Source organism: Dermacentor andersoni, chromosome 5, assembly GCF_023375885.2.
Source record: "Dermacentor andersoni chromosome 5, qqDerAnde1_hic_scaffold, whole genome shotgun sequence".
In the NCBI taxonomy this organism is placed as follows: domain Eukaryota; kingdom Metazoa; phylum Arthropoda; class Arachnida; order Ixodida; family Ixodidae; genus Dermacentor; species Dermacentor andersoni.
In genome coordinates this window covers 14,717,331-14,730,968 of record NC_092818.1, presented here as the reverse complement: position 1 = coordinate 14,730,968, position 13,638 = coordinate 14,717,331, and the positions used below count along the sequence as shown (strand labels likewise).

The 13,638-nt window shown below is 48.3% G+C and overlaps 1 pseudogene; it reads right to left on the bottom strand.

The window, feature by feature from the left end:
- Window positions 1–7,798: 7,798 nt before the first annotated feature.
- LOC126529845 (uncharacterized) lies at window positions 7,799–12,223 on the bottom strand (annotated as a pseudogene).
- Between the last annotated feature and the right edge of the window lie 1,415 nt (window positions 12,224–13,638).

Below are 13,638 nucleotides of genomic sequence, written 5' to 3'. Positions count from 1 at the left end.
TTCATTGTTATAAGACATATTTCTTTAAGATGTTTTATGTGAGGAATGAAAGTGAGCCTGGAGTCAAGAATAACACCTAGGAATTTGTGTTCTTTGTTGACAGGAATTTGTTGTCCGCCAAGTTCTGCACAAGGATCTGGGACCAGGCCTCTTTCTTGTGAAGAGAACACAAGAACTTTTGTGGGGGTTGACCTTAAATCTGTTTTGGTCTGCCCATTTGGACACTTTGTTTAGGCCCTGCTGTACCTGTCTTTCGCATACAGTGAGGTTGCAGGATTTGAAGCCTATTTGTATATCGTCTACGTATACGGAATAAAAAATGGCAGGTGGTAGTGAAGCACGTAGTGTGTTCATCTTAACGATAAAGAGAGTGCAGCTGAGCATGCCTCCCTGGGGTACAACAGTTTCCTGCGTAAAGCGACGTGACAGTGCATTGCCGACTTTTACAGGGAAGGTACGATTGGACAAATAGCTTTCAATTATTTTCAACATATTTCCACACATGCCCATTCCCGACAAGTCTCGCAAGATCCCATAACGCCATGATGTATCATATGCCTTCTCCATATCGAGGAATATCGAGAGGAAATACTGTTTGTGTACAAAGGCATCGCGAATATATCCTTCAATGCGCACAAGATGATCTGTTGTTGACCGCCCTTTTCTGAAGCCACACTGATAGGGATCGAGTATATTGTTGAATTCAAGAAAGTCTATGAGTCTGTGATTAATCATTTTTTTCAAAGAACTTACACAGACAATTCGTAAGAGCTATCGGACGATAACTTGCTGCCAAGGAGGGGTCTTTTCCCTGCTTCAGGACAGGAACCACAATCGCCTCTTTCCATGTAGATGGGAGGTATCCCGCAGCCCAAATAGTGTTGTAAAGTGTGAGTAGTGTAACTTGTGTGTCAGTATGTAAGTTTCTGATCATATCATACATGACTCTGTCAGGTCCCGGTGCAGTGCTTTTGCAAGTGTTCAAGGCAGCTCTCAACTCGGCAATACTGAAAGGCTCGTTATAGGGTTCATTCTGTCTGGATTTTCTATTTATTTGCTTACATTCTTCTATTTGTTTATATTTGAGAAAGTACTGAGAATAATGGGTTGAGCTTGACACGCTCTCAAAGTGCTCCCCAAGTGAATCTGCCTGATCTTGCAGGGTATCGCCTTGTGTGTTTACCAGAGGGAGTGATTGTGCTGGTCGCCCTCTTATCCTAATAACCCTGTTCCAGACTTTGGCCTCATCTGTGTACGAGTTGATGCCAGATAAAAACTTCTGCCAGCTTTCTCTTCTGGCCTGTCGACGGGTTCGCCTGCCTTGGGACTTGACTTTTTTAAAGTTGATAAGATTCTCCTTAGTGGGAGAAGCGCGTAGCAACCCCCACGCCCTGTTCTGTTTTTCACGAGCGATCCTACAATCGTCGTTCCACCACGGGACACGCCGTTTGCACGCCAAGCCATTTATTTCTGATATGCATTTAGATGCGACATCAATTATGAAGGCTGTAAAGAACTCAACAGCAGCATAAATTCCTAACGAAGACATGTCAGCCCATGAGATACTAGTAAGGGATCGAAATTTCTCCCAATCGGCTGTCTCAATCTTCCACCTAGGAGCCTGTGGTGGATATTCGTTTTCTTTAAGTGTTCTTAATAGTATGGAGAAGTGGTCGCTTCCGTAAGGATTGTTCGTAACTTCCCATTCGAGTTCAGGCAGTATGCACGGGAAACTATGATCAGATCAATTGAAGAAAAGGTATTGTTTGCAAGACAGTAATAAGTGGGGTTCTTTTTATTCAGAAGGCATGCACCAGAAGAAAAAAGGAACTGTTCAACAAGACGATCTCGCGCATCTATACGAGAGTCGCCCCACAGGGAGCTGTGCACATTGAAATCGCCAAGAACAACATAAGGTTCTGGCAATTGATCTATAATGGAATGGAATTCATGTTTCGTTAATTTGTAGTGTGGGGGTACCTAAAGCGAGCAAATGGTGACGAGTTTATTTAGAAGAACAGCTCGAGCCGCCACTGCTTCAAGGGGCGTTTGTGGCTGTAAACGCTGACAGGAAATACTTTTATGAATAAAAATGGCAACACCGCCTGATGATTCGACAGCATCATCGCGATCTTTGCGGAACTTGACATACGGTCGGAGAAAGTTTGTGTGCTGTGGTTTTAAGTGTGTTTCCTGTAGACACAGCACTTCTGGATTGTGTTTTGGGATAAGCTCTTGCAAGTCATCAAGGTTCCTAAGAAGACCTCTGACGTTCCGTTGAAGAACTTGTGTATCCATATTGAATGTAAATAAGTGCTGTGTGTATGGAAACGAAGGTGATGCCTTTGGTTACAGAGCTCTTTCGAGGCCCTGTAACGGGGGCTCTGCCCTTTCTGGAGCGTTCGAGGAAGCCTCGCCGCTCCTTAGGCGTTTGGTGCGCCTTGACGACAGGTGTAGTGTCCATTGCCTCTTGTGAGGCGCCGGACACGTGCTCTTGCGAGCGAGAAGTTACAAGAGAGAGTCCCGCCTTGGAGGGCAAGACCCCTGCGCCCACCAGCCCGGAGGTCGATGGGGCACCCTGCGGGATTTGGCTGCGCCGGCTGTTGCCAGCGCTGGAAGGGGCCGGGGAGGTTGGGGCAGCCTCGGCTGCGCCCACCTTCGGGGTCGATGGCCCCGTCTGCTGTGTTGGCGTAGCAGCGCTTGCTGCAGCCGCCCCGGGGGCCGATGGCGTCACTGCCACCTCACTGGGTGTGGGACGGACAGCCGCCGGAGACCGTTGTGGCGCTGCCTTCTGACGCGTCACATCGGCAAAACCTTTCTTGGGCAGGTATGAAACCCGCCTGCGTGCCTCCTTGAATGAGATATTCTCTTTTACTTTTATAGTTACGATTTCTTTTTCTTTCTTCCAGGATGGACACGACCGCGAGTACGCGGCGTGCTCCCCATGACAATTTACCCAGTGGAGAGAATTCTCACAAGCTTCAGAGGAGTGTTCATGCGTGCTGCATTTCGCACAAGTTTGGCGGCCTCGGCAGCTCTGCGAACTGTGGCCAAAACGCTGGCACTTGAAACATCGGAGGGGATTTGGCACGTACGGTCTTACACGGAGCTTGATGTACCCGGCCTCGATTGACTCGGGCAGGACACTTGAATTGAAGGTGAGTATTAGGTGTTTGGTGGCAATTTCTTTACCATCTCGCCTCATCATAATTGTTTTGACATTTATAACATTCTGTTCGCTGAAGCCCTCCGAGAGCTCAGCCTCAGTGAGCTCCAGCAAATCATCGTCCGAGACAACGCCGCGGGAGGTATTCATCGTGCGGTGCGGGGTTACTACTACTTGGGTCTCCCCAAAAGATACTAGCTGAGGCAGTTTCTCAAAATGCTTCTGATCGCGGAGCTCCAAGAGGAGGTCACCGCTAGCCATCCTTGACACCTTATATCCTGGACACAAAACTTCGTTAAGAGACTTAGATACAAGGAACGGGAAGATTGTTCGCACTTGTTTAGCTGGTTTTTCTGCGTGGATCACATGAAAACGAGGAAAATTGTGGACTTGGCGTCCGAAAAACTGAAAGACCTCTTCGGTGCGCCCTCGTTTCTGAGGGCGATCAGGGAGTTTAGGAAAAGCGTTTGCCATAAGTACATTTGGGTTTTCGGCCGCGATGCCGACCACCCACCATGGAGCCCAACAGGGGGACGTGACAGGAGTTCCTGCTAGACAAACCCTGCCAACGCCAGCCGTACATCGCTGCTATAACCAAATACAGCATAACCAAGGTTGGCTAGCTACACAAGGTTAACCCTTGCCGCCAGGAAATAAGGAAGTAATAAGAAGTAAAGAGAAGACAGGAAAGATGAAAAAGGCGAGAGAGAAAGACGAAGATCGTAGAGGAGGACAGGAAGAGGCGACTACCGATTTCCCCCGGGTGGGTCACTCCGGGGGTGCCGTCTACGTGAAGCAGAGGCCTAAGAGGTGTGTTGCCTTCGCCGGGGGGCCTTAAAGATCCGAACACCTGGCATCGGCTCAACCCCCAGGATCCCCCTTTCCCCGGACACGACTAAGCCGCGCACGGCTACACGCGGGTGGTCCAACCCTCGTGTGCTCGGGTACGTGGTGTCGCAACGCACCAAACGCCTGCTGACGCAGACACCCCTGCGGGGGGCGTCATTTGAGTGCGCAGGCAAAAATTAACAACATGTAATCTAATGCTATAATATTGACATGTCTGCTTGTTTAGCTTTCTCGGCTGACCGTGTTTCACCGTCTCACAAATGTTATCGCTCAGTGTAGAACACGCCTGCATGTATTCGAAGTTTCTCAATTGTTATGGATGAATATATCCGCTGTCTGTTGTCACCGAAACTTGTGTAATCTGATTGCAGGTATGCGCGAAGCGAATGTGTAGCATTTTGTGGGAGGCACGCGGCCACCAGCGATAATTCTGGAACCTTCGATGACTCATACATAAAAGCCGACGTGCTTGCCCCGCAGGTCGGATTTTCGATGATCGGCGACTGTGTTAGCCGCTGCTGTTGTTCTTCGAGTCTAGCCTGTTTTTGAGGGCACAGGTTCGCCTAATAACATGCTACCTTCGTCACTCACAGTTTTGCTACTTTCTTCGCCGTCACTACTACGTGACAATATGAAAGGGTTTAAAAATGCAAATTTACTCTCATGCAAAGTTAATTAAGGTATGCTTATACACAGTTCTCCTTTCCTCCTGATACATGCCTCAATAATCTGCCTCGTAGTCTAATTACTATGTGTGGAAAGCATTGTGGTATCTCCAAATATTAGAGCAATGCCGCGCGACATGTGAGTAAACATTATCCACTAGCGAGCGCCTATGCTCTGACAATCTAATGTTCAGGCAGCGACTGGTTTGGCCGATATACATGTGGCCGCCGGAAGACGGACGCTGGTAAACAACTCCCATTCTAAAAGGCACAAACGGGGACGCGTGCTTAAATATGAGCGCGCATGGCTGACCGGCCGTGGTACAACAGGTACCTCTTCGCGCAGTCTCCCACGAGGCTATCCGCAGCGTGGGTACCACTTAAAATGGGTTAACTCAAGTGATATTGGATCAACTGGCTGCAGAGTCATCTCAAACGATGCAGAATCACTTCCGAGATACTTTGTTATGAATTCATCCAAATACATGCGGAATACCCGGGGTTAGTCCCAAAAAAGGACGGAACTGAAACAGGTGCATCCCCACACTTTGACGACCGTCTCTAGATGTGAGAGGTGCTTACCCTTTCCGCGTGGTTAAGTCTATAATACTCTGGCTAGGTAACACACACATTTTCAGTACATTAGAGTGCTATCGAGACTTTTTACAAACAAGAATTGACCCTCTGGAGATCAGTATTACTCCATTTACCTGATGTGAGAACCTAGACGAGTATGTGAGCAGGCTATTCTGGTTGAAGAACTCCCCTACATAATTTCAGCGATCATGGTAGGTGGTGCTTGGTACTATGTGACGACATACATGGTGATACTGTCATCTCCTTGCGTAAATTGGAGGAGCACATTGGGCGCCTGAGAAGCATCTTGGACAGGATGGATCGGGTGGTTCTTACAATCATCCCCAAGAAAATACAGTTTGCTACAACTAAGGCTCACCTGCTTGTCTTCGTAGTTGACTTAACTTCTATCTGCGATTGAACTGTCAACGGTTCCTTCAAAAGAGGTCGGTATTATTTTTGATGCAAAAGCGTCAAATGGCCCATTGAGCAAAAAGTTATATAGAAATTTGGAGAATTGCCGGCAAGCGCGTTAGCATGCATTTGCATTTGTTTCACAAATTTCAATTGGCCCATTCATAAAATTCAAGTTGGCCCAGCCCTAAATTTTAAGATGGCCCATCCTAAAACTTCAAGTTGGCCCAACCCTAAATTTTATAATGGCCCATCCTCAAACTTCAAGTTGACCCGCCCCCCCCCCCCCCCCAATTTCAACTTCGCGAACCACCAAATTTAAGCTGGCACACCCCCAATTTTCAGTTAGCTCACCCCTAAAATTTAAATTGGTCCATCCCAAATTTCAATTGGCCCAGCCCACAATTTCGTGTTGGCGCATCCACAAGTTTAAGTTGGCCCACACCCAAATTTCAGTTAGGCCACCCCTAAATTCCTTCATAACTTGAAGGCCCGCTCAACGACGCTCACTTGGACATTATCATCATCATGATCATCAGCCTGGTTATGCCCACTGCAGGGCAAAGGCCTCTCCCATACTTCTCCAACTACCCCGGACATTATTGCAACTACCTTGGACATTAATGGCTTCTCATTCCCAACTAGTACGAAGTGCTTAGGTTACCTCTGTTTTTATTTTTATTCCCAGAGCCGTCCCCTTCCTTAAAATAAAGGCTTTATTCATTCATTGATTTCTATTGTATCAAATAAATCTCACTCCGCGAAGGTGCGATCAGCTCTACTTGCATTATCGATAAACTGGAAAAAAACATCGACAGGAAAAGCTATACTTTCTTCTGGAGCTGCGAACATATATATATTTCGTCGAGACGTTTGCGTAGATGTGCCACCAGTGCACTTGCGTTGCAGTGTATGCAACCGATGCTTTCTTGAGCCTCTCCCACACTGGGGAAAACGTTCAATTTCTACAAATGGGTCCGCGCTATCGCTGTGGGAAAATCGCGGGAAAACCGCTGATCCTTGCTGGTGTCCCAAAAGTGAGCTTGCGCAAATTGACTGAACGGCATTAAGAAACAACTACGAGGCAGACGGAAGCTGCCATGCTTTGGTATAGTGAAAGGCCACTAGCGAGAGTTCTGCTGACGCGACAGCGTTGTCTCATTTCCGGACACTCGTCAGCAACTTTATGCCTAAGACTTAGACGACATGCATGGGCATGCAGACAGGACACATCCTGGTTGTCGTTCATTGCAAATATCGGCACCGTCGTGACGTCTGCGGTGACGGTCTGCCAATTCTCCTCGGCTACAACGCTTTTTTCTCAGATCTCCTCGTGTTTCTTAGTGGCAGGCACTTTTCCTTTGCCAACTTTCGATTTTGCCCTGTGCAAATTTGTTTTGCATTTCCTTCAACTCGGGTTACGAGCCACGCCTTTTACTTGCAATTTCACTTTGTTAGGTCATTTCGTTTCTTTTCTATTTATACCATTGTCGGCCTCTGGGTACGGCGAACGTGACGGCCGGCTTATTGTTTTTACATTCCAGATTCCTTTGTCGGCATCGTGGGATGGCATCGACGTTAGCCTGGCTGGCGCGGATGCTTTGTTGAAAGCGCGGATAGGGGATGGGCAAAATTTTCGGACGCTTAGCCTCGAGCTTCCAAACTTCCACCCCTCAATTCTGAAGTCTCGCTTAAACGAACAGCACAAAATTCAGGGAGCGGGGGGTGTGGCTCCCTACCCTTTTGCCACGGCGGCCCATTTGGGCATTTTTCTTTTCCCGCCAATCCATCTGCGATGGGCCGCGACTCTCGATGCCCCAGCCAACCAACCCCTTCTTGCCATATCGTTTTCTATTTTTCTGTCGCTCCATCTTGTCGTAGTTTCTTTCCTCTGCTCATTTTCTCTCATCGCTTTCTTTTTATCAGTCGCATCGCTCTAGAGAGCGACCCACCATCTCGGTTGTACAAAGGAACCTTTCTCGACAGGCGCCTGCAATTTCTTATCCTCTTTTTCCACTTTTGCTCCGTTCTCGCTGCTCTCCTTTGTCGTATCTTCTGGCTTGCATTTATTTCGCCCTTTGTTTTCGCCTTTCTGCAACGCCTTGGGTGGGAGCAGTTTATTCCGGTTCTAGCGGCCGGGTAGCGTTTCTGTGCGGTTGAGTGGCGAACCGTTACGCCGCATGAGAAGGCGGGGCAGCCTGTATAGCCTAGCCCGTGTGTCAATGGCCAGCTGGGCCACACTGCCTAATCGCGGTAAGGCATGTACATTTGAACCACACAGAGAATGTACAAATTTTCTGATGGCGTCGATTACCTTAGGCATCTTATCCTGAGCGGTGACGTTGAGCCTAACCTCGGCCCCAGGAGACCGGCGTCTAACTCTGACAAACCTGACAAATCCCAAGAAAGCATGCTTAACACATTTGACACGTCGGCCAAACTGGCTATGTCTAGTTGCGATAACCCTTCTCTTCTGAGGGTTCTTTTCTGATTTTGTTGGTTGTCAGAAAAATATGTCGCAAGACATATATGAAATCAAAAATGGTGTGAATACGCATTTTTATGCCTTAGCTGCTCTGGAAACCTCGTGTTCGAAGGCGCTGTCTGATCAAGACTCTGGCCAGCCTCGTTCGGAGGTGGTTGACCTAAAGCGCACTGTTACTGAACTAACAGCAAAGTATGGGAATCTTGAAAACCATTCCCGAAGAAATAACATAATCCTACATAACGTACCAGACGATAAAAAAAGAGAATCGTGACACACTGCACTCAAAGGTTGCAAACGTTTTGAATCGGCTTTCCCTTGACTGTCCGTGTATTGAACGCTTCCATATAAGACAGAATGCGCCCTGGGCGTTCTCGCCCTATCATTTTAACATTGCTGAATTTGAGCGATAAACTAGCGATGCTGAAAAACGCTTGTAATCTCAAAACAATCCGGCATAAATGTTTACGAAGTCCAGAGTGCGTACGGAACGTAAAAAGGAATGGGACGCTTCGGTTGAGCAGCTGAATGACGGCTCGGTTATTAAAATGAGGTTAGATAATTTTTTTATATATAATGTTGGTTACGATTGGGACAGTGCCTCAAATAGTATGGCAATAGCTCCTGGCTTTGATTCTAGTGCAAGATTTCCAAATGTTCATCATCACTTGTTTGACAATATCATTACTCCGCCACATATATTGCGCGTTAGAATGCTAATGCCAGAAGCTTAAGTAACCAATTCCCACATTTTTTGTTGTTGCCAGCTTCTTCACGTTCTCCTCATGTTATATACTACAGAGAAACATGGCTTCATGAAAATACTCACGACACAGAATTCATGCCTCCTGGTTACATTGATGTCCGGTATGACCGCCATAATAAGAAAGGCGGTGGTGTGGCTTTGCTTTTACGTTCAGATATTAACTTTAAGATTCTACCAGGTCCTCCTAATGTAGAATCGCTTTGGTGCAAGTTACTAGTGCATAAGCAGAATTTAAGAATTTGTGATATTTATCGTCCTCATGATAGCCCTAGTGACTTATTCGATATTTCTCATTTTATACAAAACCATAGCCTCGACAGTTATAACATATTCGTTCTTGGTGTGTTTAATGTTCCCGGCATTCACTGGCCTTCCCCTACATATTCCAACACTAGTGCCTACATTTGTAGAGACTTAATTACGTTTTCTTTGTCCGACAACGTTGTCATGCTCATTTAGGTTTAAACTATGATATCCTGTAAGGAATCTTGGACCATAACGCAGTTATAGTACACATTAACTGTCTTATCCCACATGAAAGCTTTAGCTAGTACACATTTCATGATTTTAACAAGGCTGACGATACGTCTATCACTGATACTTTGGCAGATGATTTTCAACATTTTTTGTCACGCAGTACCAAATGCCATGTTCAGTCTTATCGTGTTGATTGTTTTGAGTCGTTAGTGAAATCTTGTATCAATAGCTACGTTCCACTAAAAACAAAAAAAAAAGATAAATAATAACGTTCCTTAGATTTGTGTGCGTCGTGAACAGACGCAAAGTGTGCGTCCTTCACCTCCAACAGGCAACAACCAAAGAACATTTATTACCAAGAAGCAGCGGCTTTTATAGACCGCATCGCTAGTGCCACAGCAGCGCGGCAACGGCTGGCGTTGCCTAAGCTGGCGAGCTATTTTATCACACATATTCCTCTTTTTATTGCGAAAGCAATACTGCTCGCACTTTCGGCCCATCGGTGGTCGTGGCGCCTCCTTACACATCTGCGCGTCACGTGACCATGTGACGTCACGCCAGACCGAGCGACGGGGCCCCAGCTCGCGGCATCGATAGTGGAGGCGAAGCCTTGCGCGCCGCTGCTGCGGCGCTACCGAGAGACGGCACTCGCGGGTGTGACGTCACGCTAGGAGGATAAATGGCGCTACAGCTCGGCTCCTCGCAGTGGTCGGCGCGCTGCCTTGGGCTATGTCCGATGATGTATAGCCATAAGTTTAACAAAGGGCAACCATGTCCACACCATCAGCCGAACCAAGGCGCAGCCAAGGGTATTGCTTTCGCAATCTTCCTGGCTTAACCAAGCTAAGGCTTCAGCCAATTTTTTTTGCATGAAGCCACTCTTGTTACGAAGCTTGAAATCGTTGTGGAGGAACCACACACCTTGCGCTTCGTGTGTGATTGTGACAGGGATCATTACACTTTTGCACGCTGCTTCTTTCATCATTGCCTATTTCTGGTAATTCCGCTGTCAGTTCCGTTGTTCGTCGGCCGTCTTCTAAACTAGTAGGAGGCAGTGGGACGAGATGAGTGCGATTTCTGCGTAGAGAAGTTTCCCCAGAGTCGACCCAGTGCCATATGGGCTCGTCGGTGCTACGACTCCTTCCCTTTGGAGGTCTACGATCCATACGTCTGTTCCTTCGGACAGTTCGGGCAGATCGCGCACTCCATGACGTCGGTCGTAGTCTCTCTTCTGGCGCTGACGCTGCGACCTCTCGAAAGCTGCCAGTTCTTGAAAGTCTGGGGTCCGAGACTGGAGGATTTCGCTTGACGTGGGCAGGGCCGTGCGCAGCAGTCTCCCCATGAGCAGCTCGGCGGGTCTGTATCCGTTTTTCAGTGGGCTAGTCCTGTAGGCCAGAAGGGTTTTATAAGCGTCAGCAGTTTTCTTTAAGGAGACCTTAATAATTTTCATGGCGGACTCTGCTATTCCATTGCTCTGATGACAATGAGGGCTAGACGTCACGTGTTGAAAGTTCTGCTCTGATGCAAACTTTGAAAATTCAGTGCCGAAGGCTCTTGAGAATTGCGGCCCATTATCAGAAACAACTACTTCCGGAATCGCGTGTCTGGCGAAAATGGATTTGCGGTGGTTTATTACTCCGGATGAACTCAGGTTATTCAGCGGTACGAGCTCCGGGTATCGCGAAAAATAATCCGTGATGATCAGCCACCATTTTCTCTCAAGAAAGAATTCATCGTAATGCGCTGCCATGGCGTATCTGGAAACTTGGTCTGTTGCAGAGGCATCTTTCGGTTGGTGTTCTGCTTTAGGCAGCTGTGGCAGGTCTTAACAATTCGTTCAATGTCCGCGTCGATACTTGGCCACCAAACTGAGCTCTTAGAACGTTCCCGGCACTTCTCGATGCCGAAGTGTCCCTCGTGAATTATTTTAAGGACGAGCTGCCATAGTGTCGATGAGATCACTATCCGAGAGCCGCACATGCGCAGGTTTTCCACCAGGGCAATGCTTTGCCTCTCATCCCAGTAAGGCTTTAGGTCAAACCCAACGTCTTGATGGCTTGGCCAGCCTTTTGTACAAAGGTTGATAAGAGCTTGACATACCGGGTCTTGCTGTTGGTCCTGGGCGATGAGCTGTAAACTCGGCGCTGTAACCAGGACTAACGAAGCCACCAATCGCAGATAACCCTGGTTCTCGTCCTCCAGTTCCAGGGATTCCGTTTGTGGAAGAGGTGACCGAGAAAGCGCGTCCGCCACCGTCAAATCCCGGCCTGGAACATACACAATGTCATACGTGTAGTGCATCAGACGCATGCGCATTCTTTGTAGCCTCGGTGTTAGTTCGTCGATTCCTTTTGACCTAAACAAAGATACGAGTCGTTTGTGATCTGTCTGGAGGCTAAAGCGCTTTCCTACGAGATAATCACGTAACTTTTCGCTAGCCCACACGAGGGCAAGTCCTTCTTTCTCAATTTGAGCGTGCCGCCGCTCGGTGGTTGTAAGAGTTCTGGAAGCATAAGAAATCACTTTGCACTGACCGTCTTTATGGCTTTGGCGCACGACAGCTCCAAGACCTACGACGAGGCGTCTGCTGTGACCACTGTTTCCATGTTTGAATCGTAGATTCCCAGAACAGGGTCCGATGAAATAAGAGTCTCCCACTTCTTCAAGGCGGCTTCCTGCGCGGGACCCCACACAAGATCCTGTCTTGAGCTCATCATGTAAGAAAGAGGCTGAAGGACTTCCGCCATGTGGAGCACAAAGCGGGTCAGATAATTTGCCCTGCCCATCACGCGCCGTCAGTGTGTCTCGGACATCGGATGCGGCATTCCTGTCACCGCGTCGAGCTTTTGCTTATAGGGACGCACTGCGTTGTTCCCGTTTGTATGTCCCAAAAATAAAATCTGGGTGACACTGAACTCGAACCTACCTGTGTTCGAAGTATTGCGCGCTGTGCGGAGGCGGTTCCTTACTGCCTGAAGCCGCTCGTCATGCTGCGCCTGCTTGGGACCTCAAACAAGCACATCGTTCATGTGGCTGATGACCCCCCCCCCCCCCCTCCTGTCCTGAAAGAACCACTCCCATTCGTCTTTGGAGATGTTCGGGGACCGACGAAGTTCCGAACGGAACTTGGTTGAAATAAAATCTTCCGAACGGCATGATAAAAGTTCTGTATTCTGTGCTCCCTTCACTCAGTGGTATCTGCCAGAAACCTAAGTTCGCGTCGAGTTTCCAAAACGTGCTGGATCCCCGTAGCATTCCGATGGTGTACTCGACGGCCGGGATGGGATGCCATTCTCGTTGAACGTATCTGTTGAGTTCCGTGAAGTCAACACAGATTCGAACAGCAGCCGAGGGTTTAAGAACGACAACCATAGGTGCGCACCATGTAGTAGGCTCGGTGACAGGAGAAATGACGCCTAGTGCTTGCATCCACTCGAGCTCTTGTCTTGTTTTTCCAACAAAGGCAGGGGGACTCTACGTGGGGATGACAGCGCAAAGGCTTTGCTTCCGGATTCAACTTGAGGTCGTACTCTTCTTTGAAGGTCCCCAGTCCCTGGAACACTTGTGGAGAGTCAGATTCGGGGTCCAGTTTCTTCACTACGTTGATTTGTGGTAGTTTTCCAAGAAGAGGGATTCGGAGGCCTTGAAGTGCGTACACGTCCTTGCGGCTGCTCGTCCTGCAAACGTCGTATTCATGGCAGCCATACCAGATATGGCAAGGGATTTACCATCAGATCCCTGAAGCCGGCGCCTTGCTGGTTGAAGTTTTATCACGGGAAAGATGCTAGTGAAGAGCTCCGCAGGAATGACCGTTTCGTCCGCGCCAGTATCTACTTTAAATACGACATTCGAGGATTCAACAAGAATGGGAGCTTCCCACCTGTAAGTGGATGAATGGGATGCAACTCCGAGAAAGCCTGGTTGCTCGGTCCGGTTTTCGCCGTTCCTGACAGCTCTGGTTGATCGGCAAACCGACTCGAAGTGTCCTCTTTTGTCGCACTTTCTGCAGACTGCATCTGTCGTTGGACAGGATGCTCGACTGTGCCTGTTTCTTCCATACCAGCCGCATGGTTTGGGAACGCTGCTTCCACTTTCAGGCGGAGGCACGTTCTTCCCCACTTGCGCGCACTCCTCTGAGACTGTATTTGGTGAACTTCCTGTTCTCGCACGCGGGGAAGCTCTGCCTGCTGTTGGTTGATGGTCTCGTGCTATCGTGCCAACAACAATGCTTCCTGTCGTT